Below are 17,113 nucleotides of genomic sequence, written 5' to 3'. Positions count from 1 at the left end.
AGACGCTGTCTAGCCTGTGGTGGGCATGTGTTTGTGTTAGGATCAGGTGCTTCTGGGAGTTTAGGAGATTTCTTGACAGGGATAAGCAGAAGACACAGTGAGGTTAATTACTGAGAGCAGGCTGATGGGTGATCAAGGAATCAACCATGAAGCAGGAAGGGGAAGCTAAGGAAAGCAAAGGTCTGTGTGTGAACATAAATCGTGGTGGGCTCCTAGTTTCTCTTTCAATGAACGCTGACAGGATGGGGGCCAGTGGCCATGCCTGTGCTACGCACCTCTGCCCCCAGGATCACAGCTAATAAAACTACAGCTAACGGAGACAGAGAAAACCCCTGCCTACGTTGGCCCAGCACATTCAGTCTTCTGGCCACAGTGATCGGGCCAGAGGGAGTGCCCAGCCCAAGGCGGACCAATCAGAATGTTTCTCCAGCGTTTTCCAAATTGGAGCTAAGGAAATGATCCAACAGTCTAGTCCCAGCGGTCTGGAGGAAGCCAGTCTGCAGTGGGAGAAAGCAGGAGAGAAGGAGGTTGTGAAGAAGAAGCAGGACAGATACAAGTTGAGAGAGAGAGAGAGAGAAAAAGATTGAGAGAAAGATTGAGAGACTACTTCTGGTGTTATTCAAATCCCTGGTTCTAGGTGCTTCTGAGGCCCAGAAAGACCCCCCATGCTTATTATGACTTCACTGTTCAATTTCTTTAAAAAAAAAAAAAATCCTTCCTTTCTCTGAACTGGATTCAGTTGTGTTTTGTTGCTTATTATCCCAGAGTCCGGACGAACATAGATTTCTGCTGCAGGGCAAGAGAGAGGGCCAGGATCGACACACAGCTCCAGGCAATTACACCGAAGACTCAGTGACACAGTTCAGCAGAGTCTCTCCCACTTCAGTAATTACTATTTCAGAGAAATTATTTAAAGATGTTCTTTTGAACAAACTAATATTTCACAGATATCCAATGTCAACCTTAATTATTTGTATTATAATCCTGATTCATCACAATTTAGCAAGTATTTCTTAGGCATCTATTAAGCATCTAGAACATAGTCCTGTTCTAGGAATCTGAGAAAAGACAATGGCCCAAAACGACAAAAATCTCTATCCCTCATTCTAGTTGGGGATAAATAGACTTGAGTCTGTACAAACGCAAATTTACATGAAATCTCCTTTTGCTTTTAGCTCTTATATAAACTGCATGCAAACTATAAAACCAAAATGCACTTATTTACAATTTTTTAAAGCTATAAAAGTGATCAAATTCAAATTAGCAACACAATTTCATGCATCAAATGATATGGTGCTACAATTAAATTACTTTCATTGGAGTTAATTGTAGAAAGAGCTTGAAGTCTGGTTCTATATTTAAGCTTTTTCCATGTTTTAAGCTCAATAACACTAATGATTAAGTGTATTATAAAGAATTGTATAAATACGTTCAAGACTTTGCTAGTTTAGGCTATAAGACCTCATACTTATACCAAGTCTTCTTGCAAGCAGAATTCAAATGCCTTTAGTCATGGGTCACCTGATTATTCTGTAAAACTGTCTTGTCCACCCGAAGATAAGGCTAGCCAGCTTGAATTATTAAACTTGAATTATTGAACTATTAAACTGGATGGGGAGCTACTCCATTGATTTCTGGTACTAAGAACAGATAAATTTTTTCTTTGCCTGGGTACTACCACAGTTACTCCTAATGAACTGTTCGGACATTTGAACTGTTAGCATAAAGAAGTAGGAACATCTTCACCTGTGATTATTATGGTTGCTAGTAATTAGTAAGTGCCAGACGGTGTTCTAAATGCTTTGGGGGGATCAACTTAACGAAGCCTTCAATGACCCTTCAAAGCAGGTACTTCTGCCAGTCTCAGCTTACAGATGAGGGGGAACTGAGACACAGAAAGGTTAGGTAACTTGGCCAACGTCAGACACAGAGCAAGGGACAGAGCTGGGATTCGAACCTGGGCAAGCCTGGTTCCAGAGGCTACTGTCTTACTCCCTCCAGGATACTGTCATTGGAGGCAGTGCCACCTACCACAACATAGGCCTCTCTAATCTGGCACGAGGATTATACTGGGCACCCTGTCATGACTCCCTTCCTCCACCAAGTTTCTCTCTTGGAACCACTGAGAAACGTTCATTTACCCATCAAAGCTTTACGTCATTTGGACTCCATCAGGCTACAACAGATTAAAAATGCAATTGCACATTCTGGCACTAAAATGACGTAGATCAAGGATTGACAAACTGTGACCTGTGGGCCAATCCAGCCTGCTGCCTGATTTTGTTACTACAGATCATGAGCACAGCCACACCATTCATTTACGTCATCTACGTATTGTCTATGGCTGCTTTTGCACTACGGGGCTGAGTTACGTAGTTGCAATAGAAACCACATGGGCCAAAAAGCCTAAAATATTTACGATCTGGCCCTTTACGTGAAAAGTTTGATGACTCTTAATCTGGATGAAATAAATTGTGTTCATATTATTTTTTATAGGCTATCATCAAAATGGAAACGCTTGATTTCTCATAGAGAACTCAGGGGACTTGGATGCTGGTTTGAGAAACATTTTAGAAGTTATTTATGGGCAATATAGGCTCTGAGTATTTTAGTGTTCTTTGGAGGAATTTGTAAACTGAACACACATACCCACTCTGAGGGTCCTGAGTAGCTCTTCAGACATGGCAGGCATGTTTTCACATTTGGGCCAGGACCCGTAAGACCACCTCCCCAACATACACACGACTGTATTTCCTACCCTTCTTGTGGTTGAATGGGGCCATGTGACTCATTCTGGTCAATGAGCCGTGAGCAGAAGTAACGTGTGCTTTTCTGAACCAGAGCATTTAATTACCAGCGTGAGACCCTCCTGAGCTCTCTTTCTTTCTTGCGCAACAACTGGCAACATTCAAGGTGGTGGCTGCCCCATCAGCCTGGGTTCCTGAGTCACCATCAGTAGCAAAGCCTTCTTGCCTGTCTCCAACGGATAGTAAGCATGAGCAAGAAATAAACCTTTGTGTGAGTCTGCTGGGGCCGTTGTAACAACGGAGTGGATGGGTTAAACACCAGTGGTTGATTTTCTCACAGTTCTGGAGGTCAGAAGTCTGAGAGCAAAGTATCAGCCACGTTGGTGGCTTCTGAGGGCTGTGAGGGAAGAATTTGTTCCCAGCTTCTCTCCTCGGCTTGTAGATGACCATCATCTCTCTTTGTTTTCATATCGTCTTCCTTCTGTGTAAACCGTCTGTTCTTATAAGAACACCAGAAACGTTGGATTAGAGCCCATCTCATGACGTCATTTCAATTTAATTACCTGTTAAAGAACCTGTCACCAAATATGATCGCATTCTGAGGTACTGGGAGTTAGGACTCCAGCGTAGGAATTTTGGGGGACACACAATTCAGCCCGTAACAATCGTTATTGTTTTAAGCTACTGAGATTTGGGGCTTGTCTGTTACCACAGCATAGCCCACACCATCCTAACACAAAGCAACGATCACATGCAGACTCAAACAACAGCTCCTTTGAGTTGTCTGTGCATCTTTATGGCCCTAAAAAAACCACACTGAGGATTTTATTAAAAAAAAAACAAAACAGTTACATGTGTCACAGCCATGAATAAATTATCCCACAGCAGGATTCTTAGAGCTGGAACATCATTTATTTTTTCCATTTCAGGAAGCTAAGGGCCAGAGAAGATAAATGTCTCTTTCTAGCAGACAGGAAAGTCCCAGCCCCTGGATGACTCCCAGTCACGTGCGCCTTCCAGCCGTGACCGCCTTCCTGCCTCACTGGGATTCAAGATGGCGCTTCCCCTCAGGCCAGAACCGTCAGTGACTCCCCAGAGCCTGTCAGGCCTCCTCGACAGTTATGAACTCGGGAGGCCTCTTACTCACAGAGATATTATCATCTGACTTGTGACAGATTAATTCCTTAATCACCTGTTCAAGTTTTTCCACTTCATATTAAGCCTCACATCCTATTTCCTCATGTTTGCAAGACTGTCAGAGAGCTGGTGGTTCACTTCTTCTCTAGGGGAGGTCCTTCAGGCTCGGGAAGGAGTTCCCCAGGGAGGGAGAATACCCTGTGTATTAGTTTCCTGTGGCTGCTGTGACAAATTAGCACAAACTTGGTGACCGAAAACAAAAAAAATGTATTGCCTTGCAGTTCTGGAGGCCAGAAGTGTGAAATCAAGGTGTTGTCAGGGCTACACGTCCTCTGAAAGTTCTCTGGGAAAACCCTTCTTTGCCTCCTCCAGCTTCTGGCATCCCTTGGCTTCCTTAACCGTGTCCCTCCAACCTCTGCCTATGTCTCTCCATGGCCTTCTCCTCTCATGGCACAAATCTCCCTCTGCCTGTCTCTTATAAGGGTGCTTGCCATTGGATTTAGGGCCCACCTGGATAATCCAAGATGATCTCATCTCAGGATCCTTAACTTTTTTACATCTGCAAAGACCCTTTTTCCAAATAAGGTCACACCCACAACTTCCAAGGATCAGGATACAGCTATATCCTTTGTGGGGGCCACCGTTCAACCCACTACACTCTCTCTGTGTAGCCCCCAAGACATGTGTGGAACGTAAGTGAAGTTTGTGCTGTACTGTTCACCCCATTCTTCACCGCTCCGTCTTTTAACCTCCTTCTGCTTCTGCCTTCTCTCTGCCGCCCTGGAGAATCAGGCTCACTGACTAACTCAGTCTAAGGTTTTAGGGGGTTAATATCTGGTTCCTTCACAGATATTTGCAGTGCAAATTTAAATAACAGAGAGGACAATGCTAACAGCAGTGGAAAAATTTTCTCCTTGTAAAATTGTGGACATTGGTGAGGGATATATTTCTGGATAAGAAGAGCAAAGAGGAGTGGCAGAATTCTTTCCAAAGGGTGCACACGCTGCATACCAGGCTCTATCAGATTCTACTGTTACGTTAATTTCCGGAACAGACTCAGAGCACACTGGTCAAACATGTGCCTAGCTTGAGGCTGGGAGGCTGTATATATCTTTGTGTGTGTGTGTGTGTGCATGTACGTGTGTGTGTACAGATGTAACAGATTTAGTACTCAACCTCAACCAGCTAGATTGCTGAAATCAGGAAAAGTAAACCTAAAGGATAATGCTAATATTACTAATAACGCACAGTCATTTATTTAGTGCTTACAATGGCTAGGCACCGTGCTAGGCTCTTAGAAATTTCCTCATTTTATTTCGAAAACCTCTATACATGTTCAGGACAGAGAAAACTTATTACAAAGTGTTTCTCCTGGGGGCCGGCCCCATGACGGAGTGGTTAAGTTCGCACGCTCCGTTTCAGCTGCCCAAGGTTTTGCCGGTTCAGATCCTGGGCGCAGACATGGCACCGCTCATCAAGCCATGCTGAGATGGCGTCCCACATAGCACAATCAGAAGAACCCACAACCAAAAATATACAACTATGTACCGGGGGGCTTTGGGGAGAAAAAGGAAAAATCAGATCTTTAAAAAAAAGTGGTTCTCCTGAAAAAAATGCAAAAGTTTCAGTTCACCACAAGCTCAGCCAATGAGTAACATCATCATAGTGTGTGGCTGCAAAAGGGGGCCACAGATTTAGGTTGATTTCATGACACTGTTATGCCCAGATCAAGGGTGGAAAATAGACACAGTTTAGTAAAAGAGGCCCTTTTGCACCCCATTAACTGAGCTCAGAGTCTCAAGGGACACAAGATAGAGGAAATACCTTCCAATGTCACAATCTCTTGTTGGAGGACAGAATATCTCCATTGAAACGTGGCTTCTTCCTCCTTGGAGAAGACTTGAACATTCTGGGAGAAAAGCTTGAACTTCCCCCTTTAGCTGTCTCTCCCTCCATACACTACAAGCCTGGAGCAGCCACCTCTGGGCTCTAGGCCTTGACCTTGACTTCCTCTTGGGGCACCCCCAAAGGCCTCCTCTCACCAGAATGGCCCAGCCCCCAAAGTTAAGATCCTCTTATTCCGACTTCAGGAGCCAGCTGCATCACTTCTTGCTTGAGTCCCTCTTTACTGTGGGTCTCTCCAGGATGAGGACCAATGAAGCTGGGGCCAAAGGAGGGAGAAGTGAAGCCTGTAGGTGAGCATTCAAGGAGAGGCAACCCAAATGGGGTGGGAGCTGACCACAGGCCAGGTAAGAACAGCTGGAGGAAATGGAGATATTTAACTTAGAGAAGACTTTGGGGGTCCCAAGAGCTGAACCCAAGTCGTGATAATTATAACTGCCACCCATAGGATAAATACCTGGTTCCAGGCTCTATCCTCCGAGCTTTATGTACATGATACTTACTTGCTTTAACCTTCACAAGAACCTTCTGAAAATTCAATGCTCCTCTTTAAAGATAAATAAATCAAAGCAATGAGAGCTTAAGCAACTTATTTGAGGTCCAATAGCTAAGTTAATGTCAAGGCCAGCGTTCCATCCGGGAAGGTCTAACTCCATTCTATCACCGTCAAGAGGGAGAAAGCAAAGAAATTTATTATGTTTCACACCAGAAGATAAATGTAGGAACAATGGGCCAACATTCCAGGGAGGCAGATTGTTGGCTCAGTCCAGAGAAGAATTCTGTAACAGTTACAGCTGCCTGGTGACGAGTGGGCGGCCTAGTGGCTCCCTAGGGCTCCCATCACTGAGCTCCAAGCAGAAGCCGACAACCATCTGCCATGGATATATTAAGGAATTCCGGCCTGGAATGAAGGTGGGGCCAGGGGAACTTGATGAAAGGATATGTATGTACTTTGTTCAATGAAGCACTAGGCAGATTCTAGGCAGTTCTGTAAAAGCTTGGCATTCTGTGATTTCCAAAGCCTGAAAAACGCCTTTGCACTATGAAATCCCTAACAGTCACTGTCTTCTGAATCTTACCATGAAAACCAGAGAAAAGCAATATTTGATCATGCTCCTTTCCTGGTCTGCTTCTCACATTACATTCTCTCTCTCATTTAGGATAAATTTCACACTCACTGCATTTTCTTTCTTTTTATACCCTGAAGAAGAACAGTGTATGTACACTCTCATTAGAGCATTCCTGAGACATGAGTAAGCCTGAATTCTCCGTTCCTTTAACGAATTACTCCGCTGGGGCCAACGATCAATTCATGCACTTTGTTCTACAAGTTTTTGGTTTCTCAGGCTGTGTGTTCTGAGAACCTGCTGTAAGAACTCCCTGGCATCCTCTGCTTCATTAAGGTTCTCCATTTTCCATGGTGTTTAACATTTTCATTCTGAAGGCCTAAGAACCCTGAAGAGGGAAAGGGCCATCTGAATTCAACAGTAACAATACAACAACCGCCAACAGTTTCCTAGAACTTGCAATGCACCAGGTCCCCGGGTACTTTAAATATATTAACTCGTTTAATCTTCATATCAACCCCATGAGGTAGGAACTATTCTAATTGTCCCTATTTTAAAGATGAGGAAACAGAGGCATGAGCAAGTTTAGTAATTTGCAAGGATCTAGGATGCAAATCCGGACATTTGAGTTGTATTATCCTCACCCTTAATCCACACTATCCTGCCTCGGGTTGTGTGCCTGCTGACAGCCGAGGGATCCTGGGTGCGTTGTCCGCTTCCCTGGGCTGTGGCTTCCTTGTCAGTGAAATGAAGGCCTATTCCAGTACTCTGCCGACTCCAGCTCTGGAGTTCCAGGAGGCAGCATTTCCAGGCAGCGACAGTGTGTCCACATGAGCCAGGCAAGAAGCTTCAACTCACCTAATAGGAAAGGCTCCTTAGCCTATTCTCAGACCTCTCCTTGCATGAAAATGATCTCATTTGACTCACAAATCCATTCCACCGTGTGGCTGTCTCTTTCTCTGTGCCAGCTACAACCCATTTCCCTCACTTACTCCCACGCGCAGCTGGAGAACCAGTGCTCAGCATGTATTAAAACACCCTCCGCATCCTAAAAGTTATTTACTAGCATTCCCTGACTTCTTTTTGACAAAGTACAGGCATATCTTGCTTTACGGCGCTTTGCAGGTATTGCATTTTACAGAAGACCTTCCACAGCAAAAAGATTACGACTTACCGAAGGCTCAGATGCTGGTTAGCATTTTTTAGCAACAAAGTATTTTTTAACTAAGGTATGTACGTTGTTTTTTTAGACACAATACTATTGCACACTTAATAGACTACAACATAGTGTAAACATAGCTTTTATATGCACTAGGAAACAAAAAACTTCATGGGACTTGCTTTATTGTGGTTGTCTGGAACTGAACCTGTGATGTCTCCAAGATGTGCCTGTATACTGTCAATCACATACTTTAGATTCATGTATTCATTCACCCAACACACATTTATTGAGTGCCTAGAATGTACCAGGCACTGTCATAAACTGTTCACATTTTGGTGAAATCTGAGTTGGGGACTATATTAGGCTTGTGCTAGCTGCTATAACAGATAATCTCCATATTTTAACTGCTTAACAGATAAAAGTTGATGTGTTCTTATTTTATTAAAGATTTTTTTTCCTTTTTCTCCCCAAAGCCCCCCCGGTACATAGTTGTATACTCTTAGTTGTGGGTCCTTCTAGTTGTGGCATGTGGGATGCCGCCTCAACGTGGCTTGATGAGTGGTGCCATGTCCGTGCCCAGGATTCAAACTGACGAAACAGTGGGCTGCCTCAGCAGAGCGCACAAACTTAAGCACTCAGCCACGGGGCCGGCCCCAAAAGTTTATTTCTTGTTCTGATAAAGTTTAAAACTGGGGAATAATAATAATGATAAAAAGATTTTTAAAAAAAGTATAAAACTGGTTCTGTCTCAGGCTCTCTCTCGTGGCTCCACCCTCCCCTGGGGTGTGGGAGTCATTTACACTCAGCTGCATGATGGGAAATGAGCCAGAGGAAAGGAGGCACACCTTTCTCCTAGTCACCTTTACCCAGAAGTGACACACATCCCCTCTGTTCAATTTGAAGGCCTAGATGCGAGGTCTAGGGTAGTGGATAAAAGTGGGGTGCTGAGAAATGTCACCCCAGCTTGGCAGCCTCTTCCCAGAGGGCAGCTGCTCTCTTGCGTGGCGGCCAGCGTGGCCAATTTGTGGCAAGTATACTAGAACGCACCCATGGCGGATGCTGGACTCTCCAGTGGAGTTCCCAGGCAGGTATGCTCTATATCAGTGATGCTGACATTGCTCAGCATATCTTTAGCAACCCTTCTTTGGAAATTACTTTTACAGCAATTTGGGAACAAAAGATCTTTCTTTGTAAATCCCTCAATGGTGGCAATATGCATTCTTTGTAGGCTGATTTACTTCTTGCAAATTAGTCATGAGTCATTCAGAGTTGAGTCTGGAGCATAAAGCAGAGGCTCAGTAACGCTGTCTTGAATCAAAGTCAAAATGTATCCATAAAATGTAGAGATTGATTCTCCTGGTGCCTGCCGAATTGGCTCTGAAAGCAATTCCCTGAGAGGAGCTGAGCTCCCGGTGTGTTTTGAGCAAAGGTAGGACTGTTTGATAAAATGGCAGGAGCAAGAAAGCTGTTCTTGGTGTCAGAGGATCTGAACATTAAATGTGGAGCCCAGGACAAGACCTGGGACCCTCTCTGGGCCTCAGTTTCTTCATCTGTAAATCGAAGAAGGAGAGAGTGGATTAGATCACCTCTCGCCTTCCTGGAAGCTCTGACACTTGGGATTCTAAGGATAAAGCTTTCAAATACCACTTATCTGCATAGGTCAGTGCTAGAGGGTTTGTTTTAAACACAGCCTCATTGTTGCTAAAACTCAGCCTTGTATTTACACATTGCCTGTTCTAGAATCGGAGAAGCCCAAGCTGGAAGACCATCCATAGGGTGCTTTTGGGTGTGTGTGACACTGGACAAGCCTTGGAGACCCTGCTTCTTTGAAAATGCACTGGAAATATAATGGCCCCCTCCCCACGGGAATGGAGTGAACTCGCGAATGAGGGAATGCAGTATCTCAGCACAATGCCTGGTACCAGAAAGCACCTGTCACGCTCGCTGTTGAGACTGGGTTATTTTAACTATTACTGTCACCCTTCCACTCCCAGATCTGCTCTGTAACATCCCTGCCAGGGACCTGGTGGATGGGACCCCTCGGTATGTCCCTCAAAAGAGGACTCACTCACTACTGCCCACTTTGGATAGTGCTGTCTTAAATTTATTGTATAAAAAGTAATAACAATAGCTAGTAACTTCTAGTTCCTGTTCCCAGCTCCTCTCCTCAGGGCCTGCCATAAAAAGAATTCTCTTCCTTGAGGCAGCCCTCAAATGCTGAATGCCAGATAGAAGCTCCCTGCTGTCTCTGCGAGTCCTCATGTTTGTACTTTCTCCATTGTTCCTCTTAGAAAAATGAATTCTTGTTCTTTCTCAATTCTGACTCCTCCTTGAATAGGAACTAGGTTGTCTTTATTTCCCTTAAACTGGGCACATGAACTGAAACCGTAGGCGTGATTGGGCCTGAGCCCAGCAGAATAGGAATGTCTCAATTCGGGCTGCACGTTGGAATCACACGGGAAGCTTTGAAAAATCCTGATGCCCAGGCTGGATCCCAAACCATTTATATCAGTTTCCCTGAGAATTCGGCATCAATGTTTTTTAAAGCTTTTAGATGATTCTAATGTGCAGCCAAGACTGAGGAGCACTGTTCCAGGTGCTTGTCCCTGTTAATGTGGGCTATATTACAATCAATGTTTTGCTAGTCTCATTCATCACGATGTTGAGTTGTATTTAGTCTACTGTTAAGAAAAATCACATCTTTTTTTACTGAGCCAAGGATCTCCAAGTCTTGATTGTGTATTTGATTTTTTATACCTCAAGTACAAATATTTTACACTGATGAAAGCTTTCCTGGTTAAATTTATCTCCTTTGGGCCAGCCCTGGTGACCTAATGGTTAAGTTCAGCACGTTCCACTTTGGCTGCCTGGGTTCGGTACCTGGGCACAGGTCTACACCGCTCTGTTAGTGGCCACGCTGTGCTGGCGGCTGACATACTAAAAATAGAGGAAGGTTGGCACGGATATTAGCTCAGGGTGAATCTTCCTCAGCAAAAATAAATAAATAAAATTCTCTCTTTTGTGTAACTCCGAAGTCAGCAAACTTTTTCTGCAAAGGGCCAGATAGTAAATATTTTAAGATTTGCAGTCCATATGATCTCTGCTGCAACTGATCAGCTCTTCCTTTGTAGCCTGAAAGCAGCCATAGGCAACATGTAAACAACTGATGTGGCTGTGTTCCAATAAAACTTTATTAGAAATAGGCAGCAGGCCAGATTGGCCCATGGGCTGTAGCTTGCCAGCCCCTGGTTTAAGTGATCAATTTTTGGGGGTTCCTAACTGTGTCATATAACACATCAGCTATGCTCTCCTTCCTTTGATTAAGAAGCCAGATAAACACCCTTACTTTGCTTCTGTCTAAGTCCAAATCAGAGCCTGTCCAAACTGTATGAGACACCATTTCACACCCATTAGGATGGCTATCATCAAAAAATGGAAAACAACAAGTGTTGTGAAGATGTGGAGGAAATGGAACACTTGTGCACTGCTGGTGAGAATGTGAAATGGAGCACCTGCTGTGAAAAACAATATGGCAGTTAAACTCAGAATTTAACAACTTAAAGTTAGAATTATCATATGATCCAGCACTTTCACTCCCGAATATACACCCAAAGGAACTAAAAGCAGCACTCAGACATTTGTACACCCATGTTCATAGCAGCATTATTCACAAAAGCTAAAACATGGAAACACCCAAGTGTCCATCAATGGATGAATGGATAAGCAAAATGTGGTGTATATATATACAATGGAATATTATTCAGCCTTAAAAAGGAAAGAAATTCAGACATGTGCTACACGGATGAACCTTGAGGACATTATGCAAAGTGAAATAAACCAGACACACAAGGATAACTGTTGTTCAATTCCACTTATATGGGTACCTAAAGTAGGCGCATTCCAAAAGATGAAAAGTAGAATAGAGGTTAGCAGGGCCTGGGAGAAGTAGGAATGGGGTGCCATTTAATGGGTACAGAGTTTCAGTTTGGAAGGATGAAACACTTCTGGAGGTGGATGGTGGTGATGGTTGTACAACAATGTGAAGCTACTTAATGCATTAAACTGTGAACTTAAAAATGGTTAAAATGGCAAATTTTATTTAAATTTTACACAGTTGAAAAAAAAACCCCAACCACCTGAAGGCCAGCCTCTAAAGGGCTCCCTCCAGCTATTATCAAAGCCTGCATCAGCACACTCCAAATGTAACCATTCAGCCTGTCGCATAAAGGAGGTGACAGAAAATTGTGAATAAAAATAAACTGATGTCAATCTCCCATCTACACCATCATTTTCCTCTCATGGACAAGATCCTAATAGACCTCATAAATGCCTTAGTGTGTTCAGTAATCTATTAGTACATCTATTAATCTACTAGTTCAGTCACTTGTCAAGGAAGGAATTGAGGTTGGTTTTTCATTCTAAAAAAGAAGAGTCGGTGAAAGGCGTCAAGACCTGCTCGGGAGCAGCCTGCCATACCTGGTGGCGCGCTGGGAAGATCCTCCTGCGGTCGGCGACAGCCTCCCGACCTGAACAGACAGCCGGAAGGGCCTGCCGGGCCCCCCATGACAAACAGACAAGGTGTGCCTCTTGCGGGTTTTTGTTTATCTCTGTGCATATAATGCAAAATATCCACGTGAGAGCGGATGGTTGCAACAGGGACTTGGACAGTGAGGGGAGCCGTCTTCGTGGTGTGTGGCTCCCTCTAGTGTGTGACGGGGGAAAAGGTCAGACAGACGGGCTTTGGAAAACTATCGTGTTGGCATTTTTGTAGCACAGTTACGTTTGTCAGGCAATTTCAAACAGCTATCCGTTGGACCTATGACAATCTAATGCAAACTTTGACTTATTAATGTAAAACGCCTGGGACTACTTAGATGAACCGTCTACAAAAAAAGAAAGGAAACCAAAACTGATGATTTTTCGTTTTTAGTTCTCAGTTTCCCCAGACAGTGTTCTACCGAGGTAAAAATCCTCTTACAACATAGGCATTATCAAGGAGAAGAATTAATTCCTATTTGTTCCATAAGTGATCCCCCTTTCAGTATTATCCCACAGAGTTCCATAATATTTCTTATACTCCCACGAAGCCACGGGGGCCGTCCTTTTACCCGAAAGGTGGAGATCTACAGCAACATGTCTGCTTTAAAAGCAAAGTCTTCCCAACACAGACCCTTACTCTCCAAGGTTTGGTTTGAATATCTTTCTCTTAAAAAGAAGTGGCTTACTCTTCATATTTTTGAGGTCACAAACTCTTGAGTAATAATGAAAGCTATGGACCCAACCCCCTTCTATGCCCCTCAAAATGCAAGCAGACACACACGCACATACACACACACAAACACATGCAAAAGTGCACACACAAGTCCAGGAGATTCAGTCTCCCTAAGGTCCATTCACGGATCCTGGAGTCCAGGTGAAGAGTCTGAAAGGGGCCTGCGTTCCCTTCACTGTGGGCGTGTGGGGCCCGTTAGGCATGGGGCGCATTCCTTAGCTGTATGTAGCCAAAGTGAGTAGAGATATAATAAGTACTTGCAGGTTAGAGCAGCTTACCATTTTCAGAGTAGCTCACGTGCATTATCTCCGGATCCCTCACAGCCACCTGGTGAGATCAGTAGGCACAGAACCACTCAATGTGGGGGGACAGCCACTAAGGGAGGTATTAGAGAAATGCAGACAGAAAGCAGGGACTTTGTCATTATCATCACCAAATCTTTATAAAATACTTGTCACTCTGCTCCATACCCATGAAGCCACCTGCTGGTGGTCATAGCAAAGGGAAACAAGGCTGGGAATTGTCTTGGCGACATTTGTGGAGGCCGTGCTCATTCAGTGGAGTAGCTGAGCTGTGCTTATCCGGGGGTTTGTGGGGGAGCCTAGGAGGCTAGCAACTGCACCCCAGGTCTGTCACTAAACTAATGGGTGTGTTTTCAGCTGGGGGGGTATCCATCCTACCAAAAGTGACATTATCTTTCCCCTCCACCTCCAAGGATGCCCAAGTCAACTCCAGGGCGACTGGGACCACCCTAGTGTAGTCCTTATCACAGCCCTTGTTCTGCTGTCCTGCAGTTATCAGTTATGCATCTGTATCTCTCACTGGTTCTCCTGCAGGGTAGGGACCATGTTATTTATTTGTTAGATGCCACATGTAGCACAGTGCCTGAGACATAATCTCAGTTTCCAAACTCTACTCAAGTAAAATCACCTCTGTGTTAGTCTAGGTCCTCTAAGAAGCAGATGCCAAGATAGAATTAAATATGCAAGGATTTTTAACAGGGCAAGTACCTACGGAAGAAAAAATAGGAGGGAGTTGGGTCAGGCTCAGAGAGCTGTTGGGCGTGATACGAGTCTAACAATGAATGAAGGAGAGCAGGAGGGAAGCTTGGGTGGAAGATTCTCAGACTGTTGTGCAGTCTAAGGAAGGTTCATCAAAGCCACGGGGTCGGGTCCCAAGCCAAAGGCAGTATCTAAGGAGTGTGTGCCCCTAAATGGGCCAGCCTTAGTATCCTTGCCGTGCTCGTTTGTCAGCTGGGAGCAGCCCATCGTAAATGTTTTGGTGCGAACACAGGGCCCTTGGCCAGTTATGCTCCCTATAGTTGGAGGTCTGTGAGTGCGTTCTCATGGTCCTCACACGTTTCATCCTGCCAGCTCATTTCAATTCTCCAACCTCATCCAGATCTTCAGTTTGCTAACCCCCTTTCCCACTAGCCATCATTCCTTCGCATCCTCATTTCCCTTTTCATGCAATTCAGATTTCAGGACCCATCCCTAGTATCTCTCTTTTGCAAACACCTGTAACTCTGCTGACCCTCTCTCTCTCTGAGATGCTCATCTGGTCTAGTAGACAATGGCAGATGTCTGTTCCCCACACCGTCCTGCCTAATAGAACCCTCGTTTTGCTCGTGGTGTTCACCACACTATCCCAAGGCAGTGGTTCTCAAACTTTGCTGTGCGTCACAATCATCTGAAGGGCTTGTGAAAACAGATTGCCGGGCCCTACACTCAGAATTTCTGATTTAGTTGGTCTCGCTGGAGGCCCAGGAGATACTAATGCTGCCGGTCCAAAACTCCCGTTTTGAGAACCACTGGTCTGAATGCCTCCCAGTAATCCCATGGCATCCTGCAGGAGGCCTGACCGAAGCCAGGCAGCGCATGGCATTCCCACAGCAGTTGTTGGGATCTGAAGGAAGAGCCCTGTACTCCCTGGCTAGTAAAAGCTTTTCTTTCTCTCCTGCTCTACATGAATGAGGAAGCAAGTAGACCTAATTGCCCCTAACAGTCATGTCACAAGCAGGATACAAGCCAGAAAAAGAAACTGATATGTGGACAGCAGAGTAGAGAAAAAAAGAACCTGGATCCTTAATGAAATCATCAGGCCACAACCAACCCTGGAGGTTGACCCACCCCTGACCTTCCCTTCCAGTTGAATAATTCATTTCCTTATTGTTTAAGCTGGTTTGAGAGAGGGTTTCTGTTACTTGCAATCAAAAACATCCTAGGGGGCTGGCCCAGTGGTGTAGTGGTTAAGTTCACGCGCTCTGCTTTGCCATCCCAGGGTTCACGGGTTCGGATCCTGGGCACAGACGTATGTACTACTCATCAAGCCACGCTGTCGCGGCATCCCACATACAAAATGGAGGAAGATCGGCACTAATGTTTAGCTCAGGACAATCTTTCTCTCACACACAAAAAAGAAAACATCCTAGCTGATACACCGAGGAAGTCAAACCCTATTCCAACCCGAGTGTTCCTTCACTGTGCACCTACACTAAACAGCTGAATACTTGTTTTTAGAAAAATTGCACAAACCAAGTTGACTTGATTTACTTCAAAGTTAAGACTACAGGGGCCAGCCTGGTGGTGCAGAGGTTAAGTGCGCATGTTCTGCTTTGGTGACCTGGGGTTCGCCAGTTCGGATCCCGGGTGCGGACATGGCACCACTTGGCACGCCACGCTGTGGTAGGCACCCCACATATAAAGTAGAGGAAGACGGGCATGGATGTGAGCTCAGGGCCAGTCTTCCTCAGCAAAAAGAGGAGGATTGGCGGCAGATGTTAGCCCAGGGCTAATCTTCCTCAAAAAAAAAATTATGACTACAACTCTCATGTGGCACCTAGGAACACTGTGAACCCTTCTGTGATGCCCTAAAACATCCCCTTCCTTACTGTCTGTGATGTTATTCCACATTTTCTCCTCTCTCCTCAAATCACCCTCACTCCCTCAGCGCCTCAGTCAATGGTGTTGCCCAATACTTCATAGAAAGGTGGAGGCAGTAAGCAAAGAACTACTTCATCTCTACCACCAAGTGTATCACCTTTTACCTGTGTCCGTGCTGCATGCTCCACCTTCCTCCTATTAGAGAGGAGGAAGGGTCCCTGCTTTTACCTGAGGCCAATCCCTCCACTTGTGCTTTAGATTTAGTACATTTCTGCTCCCAAGATTCTGCTCTTCTTCATACGTTCATACCTTTTCTCATGTCATATTGATTTGCCCCTCAACTAGATCATTCCTATTGGCAAATAAATATGATAGGATAACATATGTCTTTCAAAAAGTGTTCTCTCTTGACTCCAAGTCCCACTCCAGCTGCTTCTTCTCTTGCCTGCTCCCTTCCCCACCTCCTTTTAGTTCTTGAACCTGCCCCAATTGGGCTTTCTCAATGCCTGCCATTTTAGTGATATGGCATTTCTCAAGGTCATCATCATGTCGTGTGTTGACCTATGTCAAAGGCAATAGTCAGTTCTCAACCTTCACCTGACTAGGTCTTTCAGCAGCAATTAACACCGTTGACTTTGCCTTCCTTCTCAAAACACGTTAGGCTCTATGAGGCTCCTCCCACTGCACTGACCTGGCCTCCTTTATTGGTTTCTCCTCAGCGCCTCAACCTCTAAGTACTGATGTTCTTAAGGACTTCTGTCTTCATCCTTCTCTATATCTGTACTCTCTGTCTAAATGGTCTCTTCCAGTCCCAGGGCTTTATATATACAAATACCTAAATTAAATGTACTGTTGTCCAACTCATAGCACCCTCTCCCACAAGCACCAGACTCACATCCAGCTGTCTACCTGATATTGCCACTTGGATGTCTAACAGACTTCTC

The 17,113-nt window shown here is 44.8% G+C and overlaps 1 long non-coding RNA gene across 1 annotated transcript; it reads right to left on the bottom strand.

The window, feature by feature from the left end:
* Positions 1 to 957: 957 nt before the first annotated feature.
* On the bottom strand, positions 958 to 12,684 carry LOC138925422 (uncharacterized). The gene is made up of 2 exons (XR_011441547.1): positions 12,492 to 12,684; positions 958 to 3,241 (listed from the first exon to the last, which is right to left on the bottom strand). It is a non-coding gene; the product is annotated as an uncharacterized lncRNA (long non-coding RNA).
* Between the last annotated feature and the right edge of the window lie 4,429 nt (positions 12,685 to 17,113).

Source organism: Equus caballus, chromosome 8 (assembly GCF_041296265.1).
Source record: "Equus caballus isolate H_3958 breed thoroughbred chromosome 8, TB-T2T, whole genome shotgun sequence".
NCBI classification, from domain to species: Eukaryota; Metazoa; Chordata; class Mammalia; order Perissodactyla; family Equidae; genus Equus; species Equus caballus.
Note: the sequence above shows the minus strand (reverse complement) of the source record. Positions and strands in the feature narration are given on the sequence as shown.